The sequence below is a fragment of the Arachis hypogaea genome, chromosome 7 (assembly GCF_003086295.3).
Source record: "Arachis hypogaea cultivar Tifrunner chromosome 7, arahy.Tifrunner.gnm2.J5K5, whole genome shotgun sequence".
Classification (NCBI taxonomy): Eukaryota; Viridiplantae; Streptophyta; class Magnoliopsida; order Fabales; family Fabaceae; genus Arachis; species Arachis hypogaea.
The window spans coordinates 42,353,309-42,366,546 of record NC_092042.1 but is presented as its reverse complement, the minus strand read 5'-3'; the positions used below and the strand labels follow the sequence as shown (position 1 = coordinate 42,366,546).

The 13,238-nt window shown below is 37.6% G+C and overlaps 1 non-coding gene across 1 annotated transcript; it reads left to right on the top strand.

The window, feature by feature from the left end:
* The first annotated feature begins 1,525 nt into the window (after positions 1-1,525).
* LOC112704516 (small nucleolar RNA R71) lies at positions 1,526-1,629 on the top strand. The gene has a single exon (XR_003155138.1). It is a non-coding gene; the product is annotated as a small nucleolar RNA R71 (small nucleolar RNA).
* Positions 1,630-13,238: the final 11,609 nt, after the last annotated feature.

Sequence of the window (13,238 nt, the reverse complement as noted above, 5' to 3'; positions counted from 1 at the left end):
TGCTTCCTCTCCATTGTTACAGAAGAACACCCTTGGGTCTTAAACACAAGGTAGTCTCTATTAAATTGAAGGACTAATTATCCTCTGTTAACATCTATCACAGCTCCTACTGTGGCTAGGAAAGGTCTTCCAAGGATGATGCATTCATCCTCCTCCTTCCTAGTGTCTAAGATTATGAAATCAGCAGGGATGTTCAACCTTCACTAACACGTCCTCTACCAATCCATAAGCTTGTCTTACTGACTTGTCTGCCATTTGCAATGAGAATATGGCAGGCTGTACCTCAATGATCCCCAGCTTCTCAATTACAGAGAGTGGCATAAGATTTATGCCTGACCCTAGGTCACACAGAGCCTTCTCAAAGGTCATGGTGCCTATGGTACAAGGTATTAAGAATTTTCCAGGATCTTGTCTCTTTTGAGGTAAAGTTTGCTGAATCCATGTATTTAGTTCATTAATGAGCAAGGGAGGTTAACCTTCCCAAGTTTCATTACCAAACAATTTGGCATTCAGCTTCATGATGGCTCCTAGATATTGAGCAACTTGCTCTCCAGTTACATCTTCATCCTCTTCAGAGGAAGAATAGTTTTCAGAGCTCATGAATGGCAGAAGGAGGTTTAATGGAATCTCTATGGTCTCTATATGAGCCTCAGATTCCTTTAGGTCCTCAATAGGGAACTCCTTCTTGCTTGAAAGACGTCCCATGAGGTCTTCCACATTGGGATTCACGTCCTCTCCTTCCTCTCTAGGTTCGGCCATTTTGATTATGTCAATGGCCTTGCACTCTCTTTTTTGATTCTCTTTAGTGTTGCTTGGGAGAGTAGGAGGAGGAGTTTCAGTGACTTTCTTACTCAGCTGGCCCACTTGTGCCTCTAAATTTCAGATGGAGGACCTTGTTTCACTCATGAAACTTAAAGTGGCCTTAGACAGATTAGAGACTAAGTTTGCTAAATTAGAGGTGCTCTGCTCAGAATTCTCTGTCTGTTGCTGAGAAGATGATGGATAAGGCTTGCTATTCCTGAGCCTATTTCTTCCACCATTATTAAAGCCTTGTTGAGGCTTTTGTTGATCCTTCCATGAGAAATTTGGATGATTTCTCCATGATGAATTATAGGTGTTTCCATAAAGTTCACCTATGTAATTTACCTCTGCTATTGTAGGGTTCTTAGGATCATAAGCTTCTTCTTCAAAAGATGCCTCTTTAGTACTGTTGGATGCATTTTGCCATCCATTCAGACTTTGAGAAATCATGTTGTCTTGCTGAGTCAACATTTTGTTCTAAGCCAGTATGGCATTCAGAGCATCAATTTCAAGAACTCCCTTCCTTTTAGGCATCCCATTACTCACAGAATTCCTCTCAGAAGTATACATGAATTTGTTATTTGCAACCATGTCAATGAGTTTTTGAGCTTCTACAGGTGTTTTCTTTAGGTGAATGGATCCACCTGCAGAATGGTCCAGTGACATCTTAGAGAATTTAGATAGGCCATAATAGAATATATCCAAAATGGTCCATTCAGAAAGCATGTCAGAAGGACACCTTTTGGTCATCTGCTTGTATCATTCCCAAGCTTCATAGAGGGATTCACCATCTTTTTGTTTGAAGATCTGAACATCCACTCTAAACTTGCTCAGCTTTTGAGGAAGAAAGAACTTAGTCAAGAAGGCCGCGACTAGCTTATCCCATGAGTCCAGGCTATCTTTAGGTTGTGAATCCAACCATATTCTAGCTCTATCTCTTACAGCAAAAGGGAAAAGTATGAGCCTATAGACTTCAGGATCTACTCCATTAGTCTTAACAGTCTCACAGATCTGTAAGAACTTAGTTAAAAACTGGTAGGGATCTTCTGATGGAAGTCCATGGAACTTGTAGTTCTGTTGCAGTAGAGCAACTAGTTGAGGTTTTAGCTTAAAATTGTTTGCTCCAATAGTAGGGATTGAGATGCTTCTTCCATCAAACTTGGAAGTAGGTGTAGTATAATCACCAAGCATCCTCCTTGAATTATTATTTTTGGCTGCCATCTCCTCTTCTTTTTCGAAAATTTCTGTAAGGTTGTCTCTGCATTGTTGTAATTTAGCTTCTCTTAGTTTCCTCTTCAGAGTCCTTTCAGGTTCAGGATCTGCTTCAACAAGAATGTTCTTGTCCTTGCTCCTGCTCATATGAAATAGAAGGGGACATAAAATAGTAATAGGGATCCTCTTTACCACAGTATAGAGAATCCTTTATGTTAGTAGAAGAAGAAAGGAATAGAAGAAGGAAAAAGTAAGAATCCAAACACAAGGGTGTAGATAGGTTCAGATTCTTGAGATGAAGAGAAGTGTTAGTAAATAAATAAATAAATAAAAGAAGTTAAGGGGGAGAGAATTCGAAAATTTGTTTTGAAAAAGGGTTAGTGATTTTCGAAAATTAAGAGAAGAAATAAAATTAAAATTAAAATTTGAAACAATTAATTAATTAAAAGAATTTTTGAAAAAGAGGGAGGTATTTTCGAAAATTAAAGAGAGAGAAAATTTGTTAGGTGGTTTTGAAAAAGATAAGAGACAAACAAAAAGTCAAATAGTTAGTTGAAAAAGATTTGAAAGTCAATTTTTGAAAAGATAAGAAGTTAGAAAATATATTTTGAAATCAATTTTTTGAAAAAGATATAATTTGAAAAGATATGTTTGAAAAAGATATGATTGAAAAGATATTTTGAAAAAGATTTAATTTTTAAAATTAAAATTGATTACTTGACTAACAAGAGACTAAAAGATATGATTCTAGAATTTAAAGATTGAACCTTTCTTAACAAGAAAGTAACAAACTTCAAATTTTTGAACTAACCACATTAATTGTTAGTAAAGTTTTTGAAAATCATGAAATAAAGATAAGAAAAAGATTATAAAATTTAAATTAAAAATTTTCGAAAAATAGTAAGAAAAAATGAAAAAGATTTGATTTTTGAAAAAGTTTTGAAAAGATAAGATTTTTAAAATTGAAAATTTGACTTGACTTATAAGAAATAGCTAAGATTTTAAAAATTTTTGACTAAGTCAACTCAAATTTTTGAAATTTTGAGAAAAATAAGGACAAGATATTTTTTTATTTTTGAATTTTTTAATGATGAGAGAGAAAAACAACAAAAATGACTCACAACATGAAAATTATGAATCAAAACACATGATGCATGCAAGAACACTATGAATGTCAAGATGAACACTAAGAACACTTTGAAGATCATGATGAACATCAAGAACATATTTTTGAAAAAAATTTTATGCAAAGAAAACATGCAAGTCACCAAACTTAGAAATCTTTAATGCTTAGCCACTATGAATGCAAAAATGCACATGAAAAACATCAAAAGACACAAAACAATAAAATTTAAAGATCAAAGAAGAAGACTTACCAAGAACAACTTGAAGATCATGAAGAACATAATGCATGAATTTTCAAAAAATGCAAGAAAAAGATGAACATGCAAGTGACACCAAACTGAAAACATGACACAAAACTCAAACAAGAAACACAAAATATTTTTTTTATTTTATGATTTTCTAAAAAATTTTTTTCAAAAATCATATAGGAAAAAGAAAATAAGAAATTCAAAAATTTTAAGAAGAATTCCAAGAATCTTTCAATGTTAGCCTAAAGCTCCAATCTAGGGGTTGGACATGGCTTAATAGCCAGCCAGCTTTAGGATATAAATCAGGCATTCAACAGCTGATACTTCATCCAACTCCATATACATGCCTTTTATGTTGACAAGTGGAAGCCTCAATCCAAAAGAATTTGAATATGCCTTTACAGCCAGCCAGGTTTCAACATGTTACCATGAAACTCTAGAATTAATTCTTAAAAATTTAGAATAATTTTCGAAAACAAAAGGAAAAATTTTTTTTGCAAGATTTTTGAAAAATTTTGAAAATAAAACAAAAAGAAAATTACCTAATCTGAGCAACAAGATGAACCGTCAGTTGTCCAAACTCGAACAATCCCTGGCAACGGCGCCAAAAACTTGGTGCACGAAATTGTGATCTCTAATAATGGCATTCAACTTGGTATGCGCGTTTATAACTCAGCACTTTCTTCATAACTCCGTACAACTAACCAGCAAGTGCACTGGGTCGTCCAAGTAATAAACCTTAGTGAGTAAGGGTCGATCCCACAGAGATTGTTGGTATGAAGCAAGCTATAGTCATCTTGTAGATCTCAGTTAGGCTGATTCAAATAGTTATATTGGTTTTCGAAAATAATAATAAATAAAACATAAAATAAAGATAAAGATACTTATGTAGATCATTGGTGGGAATTTCAGATAGGCGTGTGAAGATGATGTGCTCCTTCTGAATCTCTGCTTTCCTACTGCCTTCATCCAATCCTTCTTACTCCTTTCCATGGCAAGCTGTATGTAGGGCATCACCATTGTCAATGGCTACATCCCATCCTCTCAGTGAAAATGGTCCAAATGCTCTGTCATAGCACGGCTAATCATCTGTCGGTTCTCGATCATGTCGAAATAGAATCCATTGATTCTTTTGCGTTTGTCATCACGCCCAACAAGGCGAGTTTGAAGCTCGTCACAGTCATTCAATCCCTGAATCCTACTCAAAATACCACAGACAAGGTTTAGACCTTCCAGATTCTCATGAATGCCGCTATCAATTCTAGCTTATACCACGAAGATTCTGATTAAGGAGTGTAAGAGATATGCATTCGGTCTAATGTAGAATAGAAATGGTTGTCAGTCACGTGTTCATAGGTGAGAATGATGATGAGTGTCACGGATCATCACATTCATCATGTTGAAGTGCAACGAATATTTTAGAATAGAAATAATCTGAATTGAATAGAAAATAGTAGTAATTGCATTGAAACTCGAGGTACAGCAGAGCTCCACACCCTTAATCTATGGTGTGCAGAAACTCCACCGTTGAGAATACATAAGTGATGGTTCAGGCATGGCCGAATGGCCAGCCCCCTGAACGTGATCAAAGGATCATAATACAATCCAGATATGTGGTCAAAAGACTGTACTATCAAAAAACATCTAATACAATAGTAAAATGTCCTATTTATACTAGACTAGCTACTAGGGTTTATAGAAGTAAGTAATTGATGCAGAAATCTACTTCCGGGGCCCACTTGGTGTGTGCTTGGGCTGAGCTTGAGCTTTACACATGCAGAGACTTCTTTTGGAGTTGAACGCCAAGTTGTATCGTGTTTTTGGCGTTCAACTCTGGTTCGTGACGTGTTTCTGGCGTTTGACTCTAGAATGCAGCATGAAACTGGCGTTGAGCGCCAGTTTACGTCATTTAATCTCGAGTAAAATATAAAATATTATATATTGATGGAAAGTTCTGGATGTCTACTTTCCAATACCGTTGAGAGCGCCTCATTTGGAGTTCTGTAGCTCCAGAAAATCCATTTCGAGTGCAGGAAGGTCAGAATCCAACAGCATGAGCAGTCCTTTGTCAGCCTTTTATCAGAGTTTTGCTCAGGTCCCTCAATTTCTGCCAGAAATTACCTGAAATCACAGAAAAACACACAAACTCATAGTAAAGTCCAGAAATGTGAATTTAGCATAAAAACTAATGAAAACATCCCTAAAAGTAGCTGGATCCTACTAAAAACTATCTAAAAACAATGCCCAAAAGTGTATAAATTATCCGCTCATCATTACCGTATATGGAGTGTTGCGCTTTTTGGTTTAGCAATTTTTGCTTTCTCCTTTTCTTCAAAGGCTCCTAGCTATAAATCATTTTTGCTATATTATATAAATATATTTTTCCTTTAGAGGTCGTAGTGCCTCGCCATCTCTGTTTTTCATCCTAGGTGTAAAGCTCTATATGGTAGGATGTTACATTATGGTATCAGAGTAATTTATTTTTATAGAGCCTGAGGGACGGACTGACAATGCTTTTGAGCATGAGTTGTGTTAATGTGCTATTTAGGATATCTGACTGATATACATAGCATAACGTTCATGAGCATGCATTTGGAACTTTGCAACACTAGACCTGAGATATTGAGACTTATCACATTGATATCACTTGTTTGGTTTGAACAGGAACCAAATGGCATCTCATGGGGTGCATTTGTGGGTGTAATCATGGACGAGGGAGAGGGAACGAGGTAACCATACCGGTAGATAGTCTGATCGAATTCGTAACTGCAATGACGAGTGTAGCTATTGCTGTTAGTATTGTTGCTGCTATCATGACTAGCCAAGCTTCGAATAGAATGGAACAACGAATTGGGCGCGGTACGGAAGGAGGTACCGATCATGATAGGAGAGATACTAACCAGAACGTCGGAGTACCAATGGAGATGGTGAGTTATTCGGAGTTAGTGAACGCGGGTCAAGTAATGGGAGAAAGCTCAAGAAGGACTGCGGTGGCAATGAGTGATCGCCAGAAATCCTTGACAAAGAAGAAGGGAGAGAAGGTTACACCTAGGAGCCAAAGTTTCAAAAGGGGTCGTTTTGTTACTTCATGTTCTCAACGCCGGAACAATGATTGAAGGACCGACAACCGTCAGGGTCTGAATTTTGAAGGGCAGACAAGTACTCAATCAAAAGACTTAAAGTGTCCGAGATGCAAGAAGTATCATCCGAACAGACCATTGATGCACCGGGAATTTGCACAGCATAAATCCCCTTCGGCAAGTGTACCGAATCGTCAAGTAATAACTCACAAGAGTGAGATCGATCCCACAGAGATTGATAGATTGAGCAATTTTAGTTAGGTGATTAGTTTAGTCAGGCGGATATTGAAAGGTTTTGGTGAAAATTTATGAACAGAATATAAATCCAGAAGGAAAGTAGAGCAACAAAATGTAAAGTGCTAGAAATTTAAATGCTGAAAAGTAAAGGACTGAAACTTAAATAGCGCAAGTACTAGAGAATTGAATGCTGGAAAGTAAAGGACAGAAACTTAAATGGCATGGAATGTAAAGAACTGAAACTTAAAGAGCAATAAACTTAAATGAGCTAAAGCTTAAATGACAAGGTGGTGCACGAAAATTACACTCAAACTATGTAATTCCGCACAACTAACCAGCAAGTGCACTGGGTCGTCCAAGTAATACCTTACGTGAGTAAGGGTCGAATCCTACGGAGATTGTTGGCTTGAAGCAAGCTATGGTTATCTTATTATTCTTAGTCAGGATACAAATAAGGTTCTTTAGTTTCAATTGTAAAAACTGAAAGACCATAAAATAAGTAATTATTACTCAGTATTGGAGAATGTGTTGGAGTTTTGGAGATGCTTTGTCTTCTGAATCTCTCCTTTCCCCCTGTCTTCTTCTTCATGCACGCAACGTTCCTCCTATGGCAAGCTATGTGTTGGTGGATCACTATTGTCAATGGCTACCATCCGTCCTCTCAGTGAAAATGGTCCAAATGCGCTGTCACCGTATGGCTAATCATCTATTGGTTCTCGATCATGTCGGAATAGGATCCATTGATCCTTTTACGTCTGTCACTACGCCCAACACTTGCGAGTTTGAAGCTCATCACAGTCATCCAATCCCTGAATACTACTCGGAATACCACAGACAAGGTTTAGACTTTCTGGATTCTCAACGATGCTGCCAATGGATTCTAGCTTATACCACGAAGATTCTGATTAAGGAATCCAAGAGATATTCATTCAATCGAAGGTAGAACAGAGGTGGTTGTTAGGCATGCATTCATAGATTGAGAATGGTGATGAGTGTCACGGATCATCACCTTCATCATGGTTAAGTACGAATGAACATCCTAAAGAGAAACAAGCGTGTTTGAATAGAAAACAGAAATAATTGCATTAATTCATCGAGACGCTGCAGAGCTCCTCACCCCAACAATAGAGTTTAGAGACTCATGCCGTCAAAGAGTACAAAGTTCAGATCTAAAAAATGTCATGAGGTCCAAAATAAGTCTCTAAAAGTTGTTTAAATACTAAACTAGTAACCTAGGTTTACAGAAAATGAGTAAACTAAGATAGATAGTGCAGAAATCCACTTCTGGGGCCCACTTGGTGTGTGCTGGGGCTGAGACTTAAGCTTGTCACGTGCCTGGGCTGTTTCTGGAGTTAAACGTCAGGTTGTAACCTGTTTCTGGCGTTCAACTCTAACTTCCAACCTATTTCTGGCGTTCAAAGCCAGAATGTAACATGGATCTAGCGTGAAACGCCAGTTTACGTCATTTATCTTCATGCAAAGTATGGACTATTATATATTGATGGAAAGCCCTGGATGTCTACTTTCCAACCCAATTAAGAAAGCACCAATTGGACTTTTGTAGCTCCAAAAAGTCCATTTTGACTGCAGGGAGGTTAGAATCCAACAGCATCAGCAGTCCTTTTTCAGCCTGAATCAGATTTTTGCTTAGCTCCCTCAATTTCAGCCAGAAAATACCTGAAATCAAAGAAAAATACACAAACTCATAGTAAAGTCTAGAAATATGAATTTTTTCTAAAAATTAATAAAAATATACTAAAAACTATATGACATTACCCCCAAAAAGCGTATAAAATATCCGCTCATCACAACACCAAACTTAAATTTTTGCTTGTCCTCAAGAAACTAGATAAATAAAATAGGATAAAAAGAAATCAAGTAGCAATAGTATCTCATAGTTTTAAGTGAAGCTCAGATTCTAATTAGATGAGCAGGACTAACAGCTTTTTGCTTCTGAACAGTTTTGGCATCTCACTTTATCCTTTGATATTCAGAATGATTGGCATCCATAGGAACTCAGAATTCAGATAGTATTATTAATTCTCCTAGTTTAGTATGTTGATTCTTGAACACAGCTACTTTATGAGTCTTGGCCGTGGCCCTAAGCACTTTGTTTTCCAGTATTACCATCGGATACATAAATGCCACAGACACATAACTGGGTGAACCTTTTCAGATTGTGACTTAGCTTTGCTAAAGTCCCCAATTAGAGGTGTCCAGAGTTCTTAAGCACACTCTTTTGCCTTGGATCACGTCTTTAACCATTCAGTCTCAAGATTTTCACTTGGACCTACATGCCACAAGCACATGGTTAGGGACAGCTTGATCTAGCCGCTTAGGCCTGGATTTACTTCCTTGGGCCCTCTTATCCATTGATGCTCAAAGCCTTGGATCCTCTTCACCCTTGGCTTTTGGTTAAAGGGCTATTGGCTTTTTCTACCTCTTTTGCTTTTTTTTCACTACTTTTTCTTGCTTCAAGAATCAATTTCATGATTTTTCATATCAGCAATAATATTTCTCTTGTTCATCATTCTTTCAGGAGCCAACAATTTTAACATTCATAAAATTCAATATAAAAAATATGCACTGTTTAAGCATTCATTCAGAAGATAAAAAGTATTTCCACCACATATAAATAATTAGAATTTTCCTTATTAAGAACTCGAAAAAATATTGCCTCTTTATTTTAAAAATCTACTATTTTATTCATGTTTGATGATGATGAGAAAAATAAATTATAACTTAATTGGGGATAAAATCAAAATAGAATACTGATTACTACTACTCCTATATAGCTTCTAAGGTAACTTCCTAATAAGAACAATTATCACAGAGTTAAGGCTAAGATTAGGACTCAACAACCTTTATTTTGGGAGGTGGATGTTCCTCTAGTCTGTGGGGTGCTTGGTCCTTCAAGAGATAGCTTTTGATGCTTCAGTTCCTTCAAGGCACGCCTTTGCTCTTCTTGTTCCCCAAGTAGTTTGCAAAGCATGCTATTTTGATTTTTTTGTTCTTCCTTTAGTTGGTCCATAGCTTCTTGCAACTTAGTGACAAATGCTTCAAGATGCTCCCAGTATACAATTTGAGGGATTTTCGGGAGGAATTTCTGTGCTTTCCTCTTGATGGGGTTGTCCTGCACTTGTTGTCCTTCCATTGACTTTTTGGTGATTGGTCGCTCAACTGAGATATACTCAATTACTCCCATCTTCACCCCAGCATCTTTACATAGCATAGAGATTAAGCTTGGATAAGCCAATTTGGCATCATTGGAGTTCTTGTTTGCAATTGTGTAAAGTTCGCAAGAAATCAGCTGATGAACTTCCACTTCTTTTCCCAACATAATGGAATGGATCATTACTGCTCTTTTGATGGTGACTTCAGAGCGGTTGCTAGTGGGCAGTATAGAACGCCCAATGAAGTCCAGCCAGCCTCTGGCAACTGGTTTGAGATCTTCTCTCTTGAGTTAATTTGGGACACCCTTTGTGCTGGTTGTCCACTTGGTTCCAGGGAAGCACATGTCCTCTAGAATTTCGTCAAAGCCCTTATTTGTTCTCATCATTCTCCTGTTAAAGGAGTCTGGGTCATCTTTCAGCTGAGGTAGCTTAAAGACCTCCCTAATTTTGTCAGGGTGAATGTGAACAATCTTTCCTCTAACCAGAGTTTGATAGTCATAGAAGGCGGCTCCAGCTAATCTCTGCCTGTCTGTTTGCCACAGATTAGAGTAGAATTCCTGAACCATGTTCCTTCCCACCTTTGTTTCAGGATTAGCTAGGATTTCCCAGCTCCTGTTTCGAATTTGCTCTTGGATCTCTAGATATTCATCCTCTTTCAGATCAAATTTAACTTTCGGGATCACTGACCTTAGACCCATTATTTTGTAGTAATGGTCTGAATGTTCTTTGGTTAAGAACTTCCCTTGATTCCAAAGTGGTTTTGGAATATTCTCTTTCTTGCCTCTTGGAGTGGTTTGTTTTCCCTTAGGAGCCATGATCTTAGTGGGTGTTGGCTTAGTGATCACGGATAAACACATCAAACTTAGAGCTTTGCTTGTCCTCAAGTAAAAAAAGGAAAGGAGATGGACAGAAGGAGAGTCAATTTCGAATTATGGAGGAGAGGAGGGAGGCCGAACGTGGATTTAAAGGGAAGGGGTGGGTTTTCAAAAATTTTGAAAAAGATAAGATAGAAGATATGATTTGTAAAAGATAACTATGATAGGAAAAAGATGTAATTTAAAATTAAAAAGTTATGGAAGATATTTGAAAAAGATAAATCTGAAATTTAAAAAAGATTTTAGATGAATTTAAAAAGATAATTGAGTTTTGAAAAAGATTTGAAAAGAAGTTGGAAAGAATTTGAAAAGGATTTGTGTTTACGAATTAAGATACATTTGATATCTTTGAAAAAGGGTTTGAAAAATTAGGATTAAAAATTTTTGGAATTGAAGTTGAAAGATGAGAGTTTGTAACATGTTTATGCAAGAAATCTTGAATTGAAACATGAAAAATGGAAAAAATTTGAGTTGAAAACGAATTCACCTTCTCCCCACAATCCTGGCATTAAACGCCCAAACACTACATGTTTTGACCGTTTAACGCCCATTTGTAGCTTCTCCTGGGTGTTTAACGCCCAGCTGTTGCTTCTGGCTGGCGTTAAACGCCAGGAACTCCTTTGTCACTGGCATTTTTCTGAACGCCCAGGACATTGTAAATCTGGCGTTAAACGCCCAGGACGCTGTAAATCTGGCGTTAAACGCCCAGAAGATGCTTCTTTCTGGCGTTTAACGCCCAGAAGATGCTTCTTTTTGGCGTTTAATGCCCAGATGTCTATCTCCACTGGCGGTGAACGGCCAGTAGATTCTTCTTTTGGGCATTCAACGCCCAAAACAGCTCTTTCTGGCTTTTTCGCATCAGTGAGCATCTTTTTGCTATTTTATCCTTTGAATCCTTCTGTAACTCTGTATCATTCACTAAAATGTATTATCTAATTTAAAATTAAAATTACAAATAAAATAAACTCATGACTGGGTTGCCTCCCAGCAAGCGCTTCTTTATTGTCTTTAGTTGGACTATTACTGAGCTTTAATCAAGTCTCAGTTTTGAGCATTCTTGCTCAAAATTGCTCTCAAGATAATGTTTGACTCTCTGTACATTAACAATGAACTTTTTGTTAAAATCATTATGCTAAAGCTCTACGTAGCCATATGGTGACACACTTGTAATCACATATGGTCCTCTCCACCGGGATTTCAATTTCCCGGGGAATAATCTGAGCCCAGAATTAAACAGCAGAACTTTCTGACCTGGCTCAAAGACTCTGGATGACAGCTTCTTGTCATGCCATCTTTTTACTTTCTCTTTGTAAATTTTTGCATTTTCGAAAGCATTGAGTCTAAATTCCTCTAGCTCATTTAACCGGAGCAATCGTTTTTCTCCAGCTAACTTGGCATCCAGGTTTAGGAATCTGGTTGCCCAGTAGGCCTTATGTTCCAGTTCCACTGGCAAGTGACAAGCTTTTCCATACACAAGCTGGTATGGAGAGGTCCCTATAGGAGTCTTGAATGTTGTTCTGTTTGTCCATAGAGCATCATCCAAGCTTCTTGCCCAATCCCTTCTACGGTTAATCACGGTCTATTCCAGGATTCTTTTAAGTTCTCTATTAGAGACTTTAGCTTGCCCATTTGTCTGTGGATGATATGGAGTGGCTACCCTGTGGCTAACTCCATATCGAACCAAAGCAGAGTAAAGCTGTTTATTGCAGAAATGAGTGCCCCCATCACTGATTAGTACTCTAGGGATACCAAATCTGCTGAAGATATGTGGTGCACGAAATTGTGATCAATACTTTTCACAACTCAAATAATCCCCGGTGATGAATCCAAAAACTTGGCGTTTAATACCATGGCATAAACACAACTTCGCACAACTAACCAGCAGGTGTACTGGGTCGTCCAAGTAATAAACCTTACGCAAGTAAGGGTCGATCCCACAGAGACTGTTGGTATGAAGCAAGCTATAGTCACCTTGTAAATCTTAGTTAGGCAAACTCAAATGGTTATGAATGATGAATAAAACATAAAGATAAAGATAGAGATACTTATGCAATTCATTAGTGGGAATTTCAGATAAGCGTATGGAGATGCTGTGTTCCTTCCGTCTCTCTGCTTTCCTACTGTCTTCATCCAATCCTTCTTACTCCTTTCCATGGCAAGTTGTATGTAGGGTTTCACCGTTGTCAGTGGCTACCTCCCATCCTCTCAGTGAAAATGTTCAACGCACCCTGTCACGGCACGGCTATTCAGCTGTCGGTTCTCGATCATGTCGGAATAGAATCTAGTGATTCTTTTGCGTCTGTCACTAACGCCCCACAATCGCGAGTTTGAAGCTCGTCACAGTCATTCAATCATCGAATCCTACTCAGAATACAACAGACAAGGTTTAGACCTTCCGGATTCTCTTGAATGCCGCCATCAATTCTAGCTTATACCACGAAGATTCCGATTAAGAAATCCAAGAGATAAACATTCAAGCCTTGTTTG